This window comes from Onychomys torridus, chromosome 1 (assembly GCF_903995425.1).
Source record: "Onychomys torridus chromosome 1, mOncTor1.1, whole genome shotgun sequence".
NCBI classification, from domain to species: Eukaryota; Metazoa; Chordata; class Mammalia; order Rodentia; family Cricetidae; genus Onychomys; species Onychomys torridus.
In genome coordinates, this window is record NC_050443.1 from 99,654,326 (window position 1) to 99,667,177 (window position 12,852).

Here is a 12,852-nt window from a genome sequence, read left to right on the forward strand (position 1 = left end):
TCCATACTGCTTTTGTTTTTAATGTGAGTGCTGGGGACCCAAACTGAGGTCCTTATGCTTGTACGGCAAACACTTTGCTACAGGATCCATCTTCCTAGCCAGATGGTGTAGACTTCTCCCAAAACCTTTCCCAAGTCAACAAAGCCCCAATTCTCTCCTCAAAGCTCTAGCCAAGTCTCTGTGTTGTATGTCCCTTCTTTATTCACTCACCTTGGATAAAGACTAAGATAATACCAAATCCAATTAATACATATGTATTCTACATAATGAAACAGAGCCACAAAACTGATAAATTATTTGCTTCAGGTCACAAAATGACAAGACTGGAACACAGAGTGCCAGGCTTCAAGCTCCATGACTCCAGCCACTGCTCCAGAGCATTCCTTATGCAAGAATGGGGTGACTCCAAGTTCTATGACCTTAGAAGAGGAAGGGTACAAAACTGCATCGTCTGGTGCAATGGTTTGTGGGGCATCTAAAGGTGCTGAGAAGTTCGGACCCGACATCCCAAGGTCTGAAGTCACAGGTGATGCTTAGCTCCACCCAGTTCCACCTGTTCCTCAGGGGATTCTACTCTGGAGCCTCCAAAACATCCCTGGGCTAGTGTGATTCTGAGAAGGGGCTTCCTTCCTCCTCTTCTGTACACAGACAGCTCAGCAAACACAAGCCACCCATCTGTGACCACACGGGCTTTGGCTCGCGCCTGCAGGCAGGCAGCAAGGTCCTGGTACATAGGCGGAGTTGCTGCCCGGGGGCAGGGCTCTCTGCCCTCAGCCCAGAGGGAGAGGCTAGCTGGCAAGGCCCATTAACCCTGACAGGAGAGCTCAGGGAGGCTTGTTGAGGAACACAAGAGTAGCCCTTAAGTAGGAAGCACTGTGGGTGTCACCCTTTTGTTATTCCCTATCTGCTCTGTCACTCTGACAAGCTTTACCTGACATGGGGGCATTAATTTTTTATGCTACCCGGCTGCAGACACACGGATTAGATTAGGGCTCTGATGATTGGAAGTCGGATGCAGCTGGGAGTCCAGAGATGCCAGGCTACAGGTCACAGCATGCTCCACCTCAGTCTCTTGTCCCCACGACACTGCTGGCTGCGGCTTTACATGCGCTCCCGTGGCTCCACGGAGCCAGAGGTGACTGCTGAGGAGAGGGAATACAATATCCTCAGCTGGTCACGGGAAAGTTGATTAAGAAAAATTCACTCCCTCTATCTGGCTGCTGATCTCCTGTTTATCTTCATTTGAGCCATCCTGGGTAGATGTGTTGTAATTGCAAGCTACTGCCATTCTTTTTCCGGAAGCAGGCAGGGCATACATTATAAAATAAATAAATGATTAAGAAACATCTAATTATTGTTATTAGTTTCTTACTTGGAGGGACTTCCAAGCTGCTGCTTATTAAAGTCATTCATCAAGGAGCCACTGTGCCCTTTCCAGAGGCGCTGCTCCCAGGACCAACATGGGACTGGCTGTCTTGTGCTGCACGTGAGGCTTAATAAACATGGGCAATATTGATGGCTGTGAATTCCTCCTTCAGCCTAAGCTCCTGCATGATGAATTGATGCTTCCTAAACATGGAGACTATTTCTCCGGCCATTCATCAACCCCACCACAAATACAGGTGTCAGCCTGAGCCGACGTCAGACTCTAACCACCTCCCCCAAGCACAGGGAGAGAAGCCTGCATTTCCCACCCAGGGACCTCATCAATTTTTCATGCACCGCAGTCCCTTGACTTGTTAAATATTTATAACAATGTCATTATTTACCAAACAAGCTACCCAGCTGTGTCAGGGCCCCCCAGAGAAAGACTGGGAGTGTGGAGAAGGGCCCTTCCTCTGAAGAAGCTTCTGGGTAAGGGTGGTTGGGCCAGGCAGGCAGGTCTCTCTGCCTTCCTCCTAATATGTATCCTGAGGAACCTCTAAGACCTGAGGACAGATGATCGAAGGGTAGTGGTTAGGCCCCAACTGGAGACCACAGTACTGGAACTAAGGGGAGAGCAGTTGAGTCACAGCTGTCCCTCCCAAGGACCTACCTGGCTCTGGCTGTCACGCTGACCTTACTGTCCCCAGATCTCGCCTTCAATCACTCTTCCCTAGGACAGCACTGCTGTGTGAACTTTCCTGGCTGTGGAAGAAGATAAGCCCGAGGAAGGCAAAGAATCCCAGTCCTTCCGCAAGGCTTCCCTGAGTGCCCACAGGGCAGGAACTAGAATGACATGATGTGGCTGCCTCTCCAAAGTGTCCCCTCCAGGTGCCTTCATAACAAATCCCATCCCCTAGTGGGAATGCCAGACACTTCCTTCGCCTTGCTTGCTATTCCGTTATAGATGCTGGACCAACAGTTCTCAACCTGTGGGTCACAGCCCCTGTGGGGGTGTCAGATATCCCTCTCACCACCTAAGACCACCCTGCATATCAGATGTCTACATTACAATTAATAACACTAGTAAAATGACAGTTATGAAGTAGCAATGCAAACAATGTTATGGCTGGGGTCACCACACCATGAGGAAGTGTATTCAAGGATCGTAGCATTAGGAAGGTTGACAATCCATGAGCTAGACAGACCCAGATCCTGCTCAGTGGGAAGGGAAGGAAGACTCTTAGAGAGCTGGGTCCACTCTGAGAAACATTTTACTTCCTCACCGGTGGGGAGGTGGGAAGGAGTTAGGGGAGGGAAAACTGTAACCAGTATGAATTGTATGAAAAAAAGTCTGGTTTTCCTCTTCTTTTGTTTTGTTTTGTTTTGTTCTTTTACTTTTTTGAGAGAAAAAGAAAAGTGAAAACCTAGGAGAAGAAAGGTCCTCCTTTTCTCATCTGGGTGTTGTCACATTTTCAGAACTATGGCAGTCACTGAGGACAAATTTGAAGACAAAGCCACTGGGAAGAGCAGAGAGAAAAATAAATCCCTCAGTCCCTGAGGACACAGATGAGGGAGCATGCTTCCTGGTACCTGCCATACCTCTGGGCTTCGAATGAAGAGAGGTTTGGTTTTGTTTTCTTTTATTGAAAACAGATTTTTAATAGAATATTTTCCCTCCCCCTCCTCCTCCCCTCCCCTCCCAAAAAAGCAAGCATCTAAAGAATAATAATACAATACAATACATTTTTTAAAAAGACAAATCAGAATAGGACAAAGCAACCAAACAAAAAAGAACAAGAGAAAAAGCACAAGAAAAGCAGATAGACACAGAAATAAACACGTTCGCACCCACAGGAATCCCTTAAAAACACAAAGCCAGAAGCCATAAAATATTTGCAAAGGACTTGCAAGGTGTGAAAAAAAAAAAACCCTAACTTAACATTATGAGACAAAGACTTCTAAAGATGTCATTGAGTTCATCTTATATTGGCCATCTGGTGCTGGGCATGGGGTCTGCCCTTAAGAGTGGTGTGTTTCTCCAGTGAGACGACTCCTTTGGAGAAAACTAGTTTTTCTTCTTCTTTTCTTTCTTGTTTTTTTGTTTTTGTTTTTGTTTTTGTTTTTGTTTTTGTTTTTGTTTTTGTTTTGTGTTTTCAAGGCAGGGTTTCTCTGTGTGACAGCCCTGGCTGTCCTGGAACTCACTCTGTAGACCAGGCTGGCCTTGAACTCACAGAGATCTGCCTGTTTCTGCTTCCTAAGTGCTGAGATTAAAGGCACACACCACCACCGCCTGGCTGAAAAAAAGTAATTTTTCACTTGTAAGATAGCTTCTCAGTTAGGGAGAGGGCATGTGTCCACGTCTTCAGCTCTAGGACCCTTTGTCATGCAGACCTGTGCAGGGCCTGTGCGTGCTGCCTCAGTGTCTGTGAGTTCATACATGCACCAGCCCCATTGTGCCTAGAAGGCCTTCATTTCTTGATGTCCTCCATCCCCTCTGGCTCTTTCCACCTCCTCTTCTGTGAATTTCCCTGAGCTCTGAGAAACATCCCTGTTAGGGCCATGTATTCCAAGGTTGAAGAGAGGCTTTTAAGCCTGTCCTTTACCCTTCATAATGCCATGTTAATAAAAAATCATCATAGGCAAGATCCACACAATGGATCGATGAATCCAAGATCTGAGGAAAAATGGGATGTTTGCTTGGTCAAGCTATATAATACTGATGAAAGAGAAGCTAGCCATTTCATAATAATGGGACTCACCAAATGGTCATGGTCATGATAAATGCCATGCTATGCCTTCAGATGCACCAAGCAAAGCACTCTGCTTCTATGGGATTCTCCCCTTAAAATACAGAACCTTAATCAGTTCATGAGAATATATGAAACAAGCCCTAAATTTGAAGAAAATCCTGTACAAGTGGCTTAGACACTTCAAATGTCAAGGTCATGAAAAATTTAGAAACCACAAGACAACACATGGTATCAGAGATGGGTTCCTTGACAGCAAAATTTTTTTAAAAAGACATGTAGGTGTGTTGTGGAATATTACTTTAACTGGGCAAAGATGTGTTACATTTGTTTATACTGCAGAATATTACTTTAACTGTGTAAAGGTATGTTACTTTTGTTTCTGTTGCCTTTGTTAATGATGTAGAGATAAACACATTTATTTATGCTGCATTTGTTTAACTATGTAAAGATGTGTTGCTGTTTCACCTTACCTGCCTAAGGCACCTAACTGGTCTAATAAAAAGCTGAATGGCCAATATCTAGGCAAGAGAGGAATAGGTGGAGCTGGCAGGCAGAGGGGATAAGTAGGAGTTGAAATCTAGGCTCTCAAGGAAGAAGAGAAGAAGGGAGAAAGAGAGGGACATGCCCAGGGTCAGAAGCCAGGCAGCTGCCAGCCAGCCATACAGAAGCAGTGAAAGTAAGACATACAGAAGGGGCTGTAGGGATGGCTCAGAGGTTAAGAGCACTGCTTGCTCAGGGGCCATGCTAATCTTCTCTGTATTGTTCCAATTTTAGTATATGTGCTGGGGTTAGGGATTTAGCTCAGTGGTAGAGCGCTTGCCTAGCAAGCGCAAGGCCCTGGGTTCGGTCCTCAGCTCCATTTAAAAAAAAAAAAGAGCACTGGCTGCTCTTCCAAAGGTCCTGAGTTCAATTCCCAGCAACCACATGGTGGCTCACAACCATCTGTAATGAGATCTGGTGCCCCCTTCTGGCCTGCAGACATACATGCAGGCAGAATACTGTAAACATAATAAATAAATAAATCTTAAAAAAAAAAAAAAAGATATACAGAAGGAAAGAAAGGTAAAAAGCACGAGGCAAAATGTAGATGAAGAGAAACAGGTTAAGTTATAAGAGCTAGCAAGAAATGAGCCTAAGCTAAGGTTGAGCATTCAAAACTAATAATCTGTACCATTTGAAAGCAAAAAGCCTGCCTGGTACACGGCTGAAATCCAGCTGGAGTCTGTATTACAACAAAGTTAATGTCTGGCTTTGACCTTTGTAGTGTGGTTGGGTAGGCTGCCCCCAGGGGAAGCATAGTAAAGGATAGGAGAGAAATCACTGAATAATTTTTACAACTTTTGTGTAAATCTGAAGGTTTCTTTACTATTAAAAAAAAAAAGAAAGAAAGAAAGAAAGAAAGAAAGAAAGAAAGAAAGAAAGAAAGAAAGGAAGGAAGGAAGGAAGAAAGAAAAGAACCGGGCTGGAGAGATGGCTCAGTAGTTAAGAGCACTGGCTGTTCTTCCAGAGGACTGGAGTTCAATTCCCAGCACCCACATGGCAGCTCACAACTGTCTGTAACTCCAGTTCCAGGAGATCTGACACCTTCACACCAATGCTCATAAATAAATAAATTAAAAAAAAAAAAAAAGAACCGAAGGGGGGGGGGGGAGCTGGGCAGTGGTGGTGCATGCCTTTAATCCCAGCACTCCGGAGGCAGAAGCAGGTGGATTTTTGTGAGTTCGAGGCTAGCCTGGTCTACAGAACGAGCTCCAGGAAAGGCACAAAGCTACACAGAGAAATGCTGTCTCGAAAAACCAAAAACCTAAAAAAAAAAAAAAAAGATACACCCAAGAATACCCTCTAAATTCTGTTACCAAATTGTACAAACTTCATTAACTTCTGGATTTGCTGTAGTTAAAAAAAAAAAAAAACCTCAGGGAATACACAGAAAAGGATTGTCTTGAGTCTTGAGGGAATCCCCTTCTGGAAACCATATCACCACATACACTTGTATATGTTCCTACGTTTTCCTATTTGTCAAGTACTGGTGTGACAGATGAATAAAACCACAAGCTTTGAAATAAAACAGTTCAGATTTGGCTCCTAGCCCAGATCTAACACGCATTGTCCCTGTGGCTTGCCATTATTTACTGTTTCTGGGCCTCTGCATAAAACTAAAATAATGGAACCTTCTCTGGTTAGACAGTCAGTTACCTATTGTTAAAGACCTCTGCAATGGCACTTACCAGGGGACGGACAAATGATCAGTGTCTGTGGTAACTACATCCCACTGATAAAGAAATCAAATTTCCAAAGCAACAATTTCCAAGTCCACAAAGTCCTCTCAATTAAAATGCAGTAATTAGCTGAAACACACTGCAGAGTAGAGGCTTGGTGGTCCAAGGACGTGAGGTCTCTTTTGAGATTAGGAAGAGCTTGCCATGAGAACATCAGAGAGAATAGTGTCCTGGCAGAGAAAGCATCAAGGCCTCAGCCCCAGAAGCAAAAGGCAGATTCTATCAGGACTGAAGAGAGGGTTCCAGCATCTGAGTCTTGGTGCTCCCCTATCTGCCCCGCCCCCTCATGATAAAGTCTAGTTCTGTATGCAAAGGTATTAAGGGGGGGGGGCTTTACAGGGTGACCATCCCATGAACAGAGAGTCCTTAGCAATGAGATACTAGTGTTATTAGACACTGAATATTTTATAACTAAAACATTGAAGAAAACTGCCCTTATAACAAGTGACTTGCTCTACTGGCCGGTGGTGGTGCACATCTTTAGACCCAGCACTCAGGAGGCAGAAGCAAGTGGGTCTCTGTGAGTTCAAGGACAGCCTGGTCTACAGAGTGAGTTCTAAGACAGAAGGATACACAGAGAATGCCTGTGTCAAAGAGACAAAAAAGAAAAAAAAAAGAAAGAAAGAAAAGAAAAGGAAAAGGAATGTTGCTTCTTTATCCTTTCTATACAAAAGGACAAGTGATAGGAAATACTTACAAAACAGGTTCTTGTCACTGTATCTGCTGATGCCTTGATCTTCCCAACATCCAGAACTAGAAGTGAAACATTGCTGGTGTTTATAAGTTACTCAGCTTAAGGCATTTTGTTATAGCATCAGAGAGGGACTGAGCCAGATAGGGTTGGGTAAATAGACAGATGTAGCTGTCGACACAGGACCTTGGACCAGAGACCACGACAACTGGAATATAGGTTCACTGGTGGAGACAGAGGAGAGACTTGGCACATAACACATAATTAGGGAAGAGGAACTGGATGGAGCCCACACATAGCTTAGCTGTAAAGAAGAGATTTCAAGGAAGAGCTGCATCAGGATTGTCAGGATGGAGGATGTTATTTACAGAGGCAGAAAGGCTGTGGTCTAGTAGTGTGTGGGGTGTTTTGGTATAGACATCCATGCTTTTAAAACACCTGGACTCTCATTTCCTCAGGAAGCTGATCCAAGTAAAATCAACTGTTAGCAATTGTCTGTCTCTTAGAGAGGTGGCGAGAAGATAAACTTCCTCTAAGAAAGGGTTCATTCTGTGGTTAGGGTTCTGGCTTGCTCACTGATACTCTTGGCAGTACTCCACACGTTCTTGCCAAGGGACCAATGGAATGAAAGTCTAGTCTATGGTCAATGGCCTGAAGTACGTGGAGTCTTCTAACCATCAGATCAGTTCCCATCTTCCAGCCCAGGAATGGATGGTATAGGTTTCCCTGGAGGGAGACACCAGCACCTTCCAGAGCCTCTGTGGTATTTTCTTACACACTGCTTAGCATCAAATCAAAAAACATGTCTCAGTAAGTAAAGTTCTTGCCACCAAGCCCAAGGACCTGAGAGAACATACAGGTGAAAGTTGTCCTGACCCCAAACATGTAGGAGCATGTCCCTGCCACCACCAAGTAAATATATGATATGAGAGAAAAAGGAAAGCATGCTGAGAAGTGGGACAAAGGTTATAATAGAAGAAAATGCACATGTGACTAAATACCAGTGTCACAGACATAAACATTCAGCTGACTATGTCACATATGGAAACCGACAGCCAAGTGGGTACCAGTGCCAGACACCTAGACTCTATAAACAATCCATGGAACTGAAAAAAACTAGAACTGGAAAAAAAAAAAAAAAAACCAATCACCTAAATTAAATTGAAAACACAATGAGATAGGTTTAACAGCAAATTGGACATAGCTAGGGGTTGACAGGTTTTGCAAATGAAATAGAGGATGCCCGGTTTAACTTTAATTTCAGACAGACAACAGAAGCTTGGTATAAATATGCCCCATTCAAAATTTTAGACATTCTAAAACATATCCACTGCTCATGTGAAGCTCCCATTTAATAGGATGCTTCTTCATTTACCTGGAAAGATCAAACCCAGCTAGAGAAGACTCATTCTGCTGGAAATATCCAGAATAAAGAATGAAGATTTTTAAAAGGATAAACAAACTTCCCAGGAAGGAAGCAAGAGACATTTGAGACTCAATGACAAGTCTAAGTCACATGAAGCTGGAGTCCTAGAAGACAAACACGTGTCAGAAGCAATACTTAAAGCCACAAATGGTGCTTCCAAGTCAGATTCTTGTTATGGGGAATAAAAAACAAGAAACCCACACCTTTGTCCATCAGAAGGAAGCTGATGGACAATGAACCCCTTCAAAGAGTCCAGGAAGAAGCACCCCACCCCATAATGTCCAAGCAATAAGACTGATCACAGACTCACCAAGGAAAGACACTCATGGATATCTAAGAACATCATCTCCAACCCAGAGTTCCACACCCAGGGACAATCCCCTTCAAAGCTAAAAGCAGGGTGGGGATGTAGCTTGGTGGTAGCTTTTGCCTCACACCCGAAAATCTGGGAGTCCCACCCTCTATACACTGGGAAGGGGGCTGGAACCCGAACAATACACAGCTATAAACCAGGCACACAGAGGAAGAGGACAGCAGATAAGCATGCAGAAAAGTGCTGAGTCTAGTGTGCTGAGAAGAGAGGAAGGTAAGTCATACTCTGGGGATGATGGCCAGGATGGGAGGGGAGGGTGCCTGTGGGCCAACAAGGAGAGGGCTGGGGTAAGCAGAGATGGTTCTGTTGAAGACAATGCTGTCTAGTGTGTCTACTGCTCTGATAAAACACCATGACCGAAGGAACTTGAGGAGTTAAGAGTTTATTTTATCTTACAGCCCAGGAAAATCATGGTAGGAACTCAAAGCAGGAACCTGGAGGCAAGAGCTGATGCAGAGGCCATGGAAGAGCGATCCTTATTGGCTTGCTCAGCCTGCTTTCTTATACAACCCAGGACCACCTGCCCAGGGGGTTGCATCACCCACAATGAGCTTGGCCCTAGGGAATCAATCACTAATTAAGAAAATGATCCTCAGACTTGCTTACAGGCCAATATGGCAGAAGTATATTTTCTCAATTGAGATTCTCTTTTCCAAAATGAAGCTTGTGTTAAGTTGACATAAAATTTAGCCAGAACACATCAGTAATCGGGAGATGCATTCAACTAAATGTTTTTTGGGTTTTTTGTTGTTGTTGTTGTTGTTTTAATTTTTTGGTGCTGGGGGTGGAACTTAGAGCCTTGAGCATGCTAGTCACACACCCTTCCACTGAGACTGAAGTATTTACTTCCCAGAATAAAGATTTTTATCTCTGGTTTCTTTCTTTCTTTCCTTTCTTTCTCTCTCCCTCTCTCTCTTTCTTTCTCTCTTCTTTTTAATATAGAGATGTTTTCAATTAGGAAATAGAAGATTATTGCTACTGTTTGGTTCTTTGTCATGCCTAAAGCAGATACCCCTCAGTCAAAAGGTTAACTGTCTTTTAATGAAAAAACATACATGGATCAATAAACACAAATGATTTCCTCTTTAAAAATATAAAGACATTTCTAACCAAATAAGAACTGAGAGAATGCACCATTAACACAGGCTTAAAATCCTGACAGGAATTCTTCAGGCAGAAACCAACCCCAGGGTGAACTGCCAAAGAGCAATGGAAGCAAATGTCCTGATAACCTAAGCGAAGACTGACTCTGTCATGTTAGTTCTGTTGAAGGCAAACAGAAGTAGACTAGCAAATGGTCAGAAAGGGCAAGAGAGTGAAAGTGCTCTGAGGCCCTGAGGGGTGAAAAATACTAACGTATCGTTTCTCAGGCTCTCCTAAGTGTACATCACAATGCTGACAGCCAGCACACGCTTGTCATCTCAGCATTTGGGGTGCAGTGTGAGTTGGAAGTCAGCATGAAGTACATGGTGAGAACCTGCCTTTAGTAATGAAATGCCAGCTGAAGTCAAAGGAGGTTTGGAGTAGGAGGCCAGTTTGGGGCACAGTAAGAACAGGGCCAGCTGAACTATCTGCAGTGCAAACCAGAGGACCTGTTTGTATCTGCAGCATCCAAGTGAAAACCCAAGCGGGGTGGGGGCACATCTGGAACCCCAGCATTGGAAAGCCAGAGACAGAAAGGTCCCTAGAGCTTGGTGGACAGCTAACCTAGCGAAACCAGTAAGAGACTGTCAAAAAACAAGGTGGAGAGCAACTGGGAAGGCTACCCAACAACAACCTCTGGCCCCCTCAGACAAGCACACACATGTCCAACCACATGCACACGTACAGTGGCACATGAACACACACAAACACATCTATACATACACAAATGCTTGGAGTTTTAAAAGCGTAAGAAAAGAGAGCTAAAGCACATGGTATAGAAGATGGAAGGGTGGAAGGGAGGTAGAAGGCAATGAAGCCACTTATAAAAACCAAACAATTAAAAAGTAAAGCTGGTGATAAAAACATCAAAGAAACAGTAAGATAACAGATAAAACCAAATACACTAGTAGTTAAGTGTAAACGTATACAACACCCCATTAACCAAATACCTCCTCATGTAGACATGACAATCTACACTCCACAGGGGAAGACTCCCAGGCACAGAGAAGTTGAGTAACTTGTCCTGAGTGTCCAACCCTTAAGTCACAGCCGCAGGGCTCAGGCACAGAAGCCAGCCTCCTCTGTACAGTTCCTCCCTACCCTCCTGCACCCCCACCACTGTAGGGCACCCCTCCTGCAGCCTGCACCTAGACTCCTGCAGCAAGCTCCTAACTCACTTCTCAGGTACCACATTGTTGTCATGGTGACTGTGCAATGGCACAAATCTCCCCTGAATCTCTCATCTCTTCCCCCAAATTAAACTGTTCCTGATTGTCATTTACTTTGGAACAAAGGTAGCATTAGGTCATATGAGGTCCCTTTAGATGGTCACTCCTCCCTCCTCCCACTGCTTTTTGCCCTACAAGCCAGGAAGGGCCTCCTGGGGCCTCTACAAAGTAGTTTCCCTTGGGTTGAATGAGAGCTATCCTGCAAGGCCTCCAGGGTTAGCCCCTCTTCTGTCGCTATGGTTACAATGACAGCAACCACTCACTGAACCTTTTTCTATGTCCAGTATAGTGGGACAGGCTTAGAAAGCATCATTCCCCTTTAACCTTCATAACTGCACTCCTGAGACAGGAAGGTTCACTCACACAAGTCAGTTAGTCCAGTAGTTCAGGGACTCACCACCAGGTGCCCTCCTTTAAGAGGAAAAAGAGTAAGCAAATGGAGCAGGCATCTCCCTCAAACATGCATGGCCAGATGATTGAGTGACACACAGAACATAAGAGACAGTGGAGGTAGATTGTATCATGGACTGCAAGTCTGAGAGGGTGGTCCAGGAGGGCTCTGAAGCAAGGTCCTATTTGGGAGATGATGTGAGGGTGAGGAAATGGACCCTCTAGGTGTCCCAAAGACAGTCGGCAGAATGCCTTGAGGAACAGCATGGAGGATGGTGCTGAAACATGGCATTCATTACTTTGACCCCGTGACTATATCCTAGTGCTGGGCCACAGAGATAATGCTACAAGAAGAGACCTGGACTCTGCCTTGGAATGATAGAAAAGTGTCATCTTCCCCCCATGTGACCTTGAATAAACCAGACTGTTGAGACCCATCTGCATTCTGTATACCCAATGTCTTGAGGCCTACTACAGGAACTGAAAAGTGGATCTGTCTCTATGGATTTTTTCATAAACAAAGGGGAAACCTAAGAAATACCACATGCCTGGTCTTAACTAAATATTGAAGTCTCAAATGACCTTCAATGCAGGAGAAATGGGAAGGCTGGAGCGTTGGTGCTAAGGTTGAGGGCACTTGCTCTTGCAGAGGACCAGCTTCAATTTTCAGACTCACACGGTGGCTCACAACCATCTGGAACTCCAGGTCCAAGGGGATCTTCCTATCTCAGTGGGCACCAGGCAGGCACATGGTGCACAAACATATGTGTAGGCAAAATATTCATACACACAAAATAATAAGGTAAATAAATATACCAGAGTGATGTCCACTAGAGTACATATGGAAAATTTGTCGCTGAGAGGAGACCCCTTGTTCTCCCTGTGTAGTGAATGTTGACAGGGAGAGGAAAGCATGATGGTGAGCCACAATCTTAAGACAGAATCCCAAAGGGCTCTGCATGAGGTAGACCTACCCACCAGATCAAAGTCCTGGACAACCCACAGGAGATGCCTAAAAAGGTGGAGAGCCACAGGCAAGAACCAAACATCTGCTGAAGCCTGGAACCCCCCCCCCCCCCCCGGAAGGGGCACAGACTTGGGGTGACAGGTTTTTCAGCCACTTTCTGCTGGCTTAGGCCACAAATCTCTTATGGGGCTTTACTACACAGGACAAATGGACCAGGTCAAGTCGCTTTGCCATACCTT

The 12,852-nt window shown here is 44.7% G+C and overlaps 1 pseudogene; it reads right to left on the bottom strand.

Annotated features, from left to right (window-relative positions):
* Positions 1 to 4,842: 4,842 nt before the first annotated feature.
* LOC118576846 lies at positions 4,843 to 4,910 on the bottom strand (annotated as a pseudogene).
* Between the last annotated feature and the right edge of the window lie 7,942 nt (positions 4,911 to 12,852).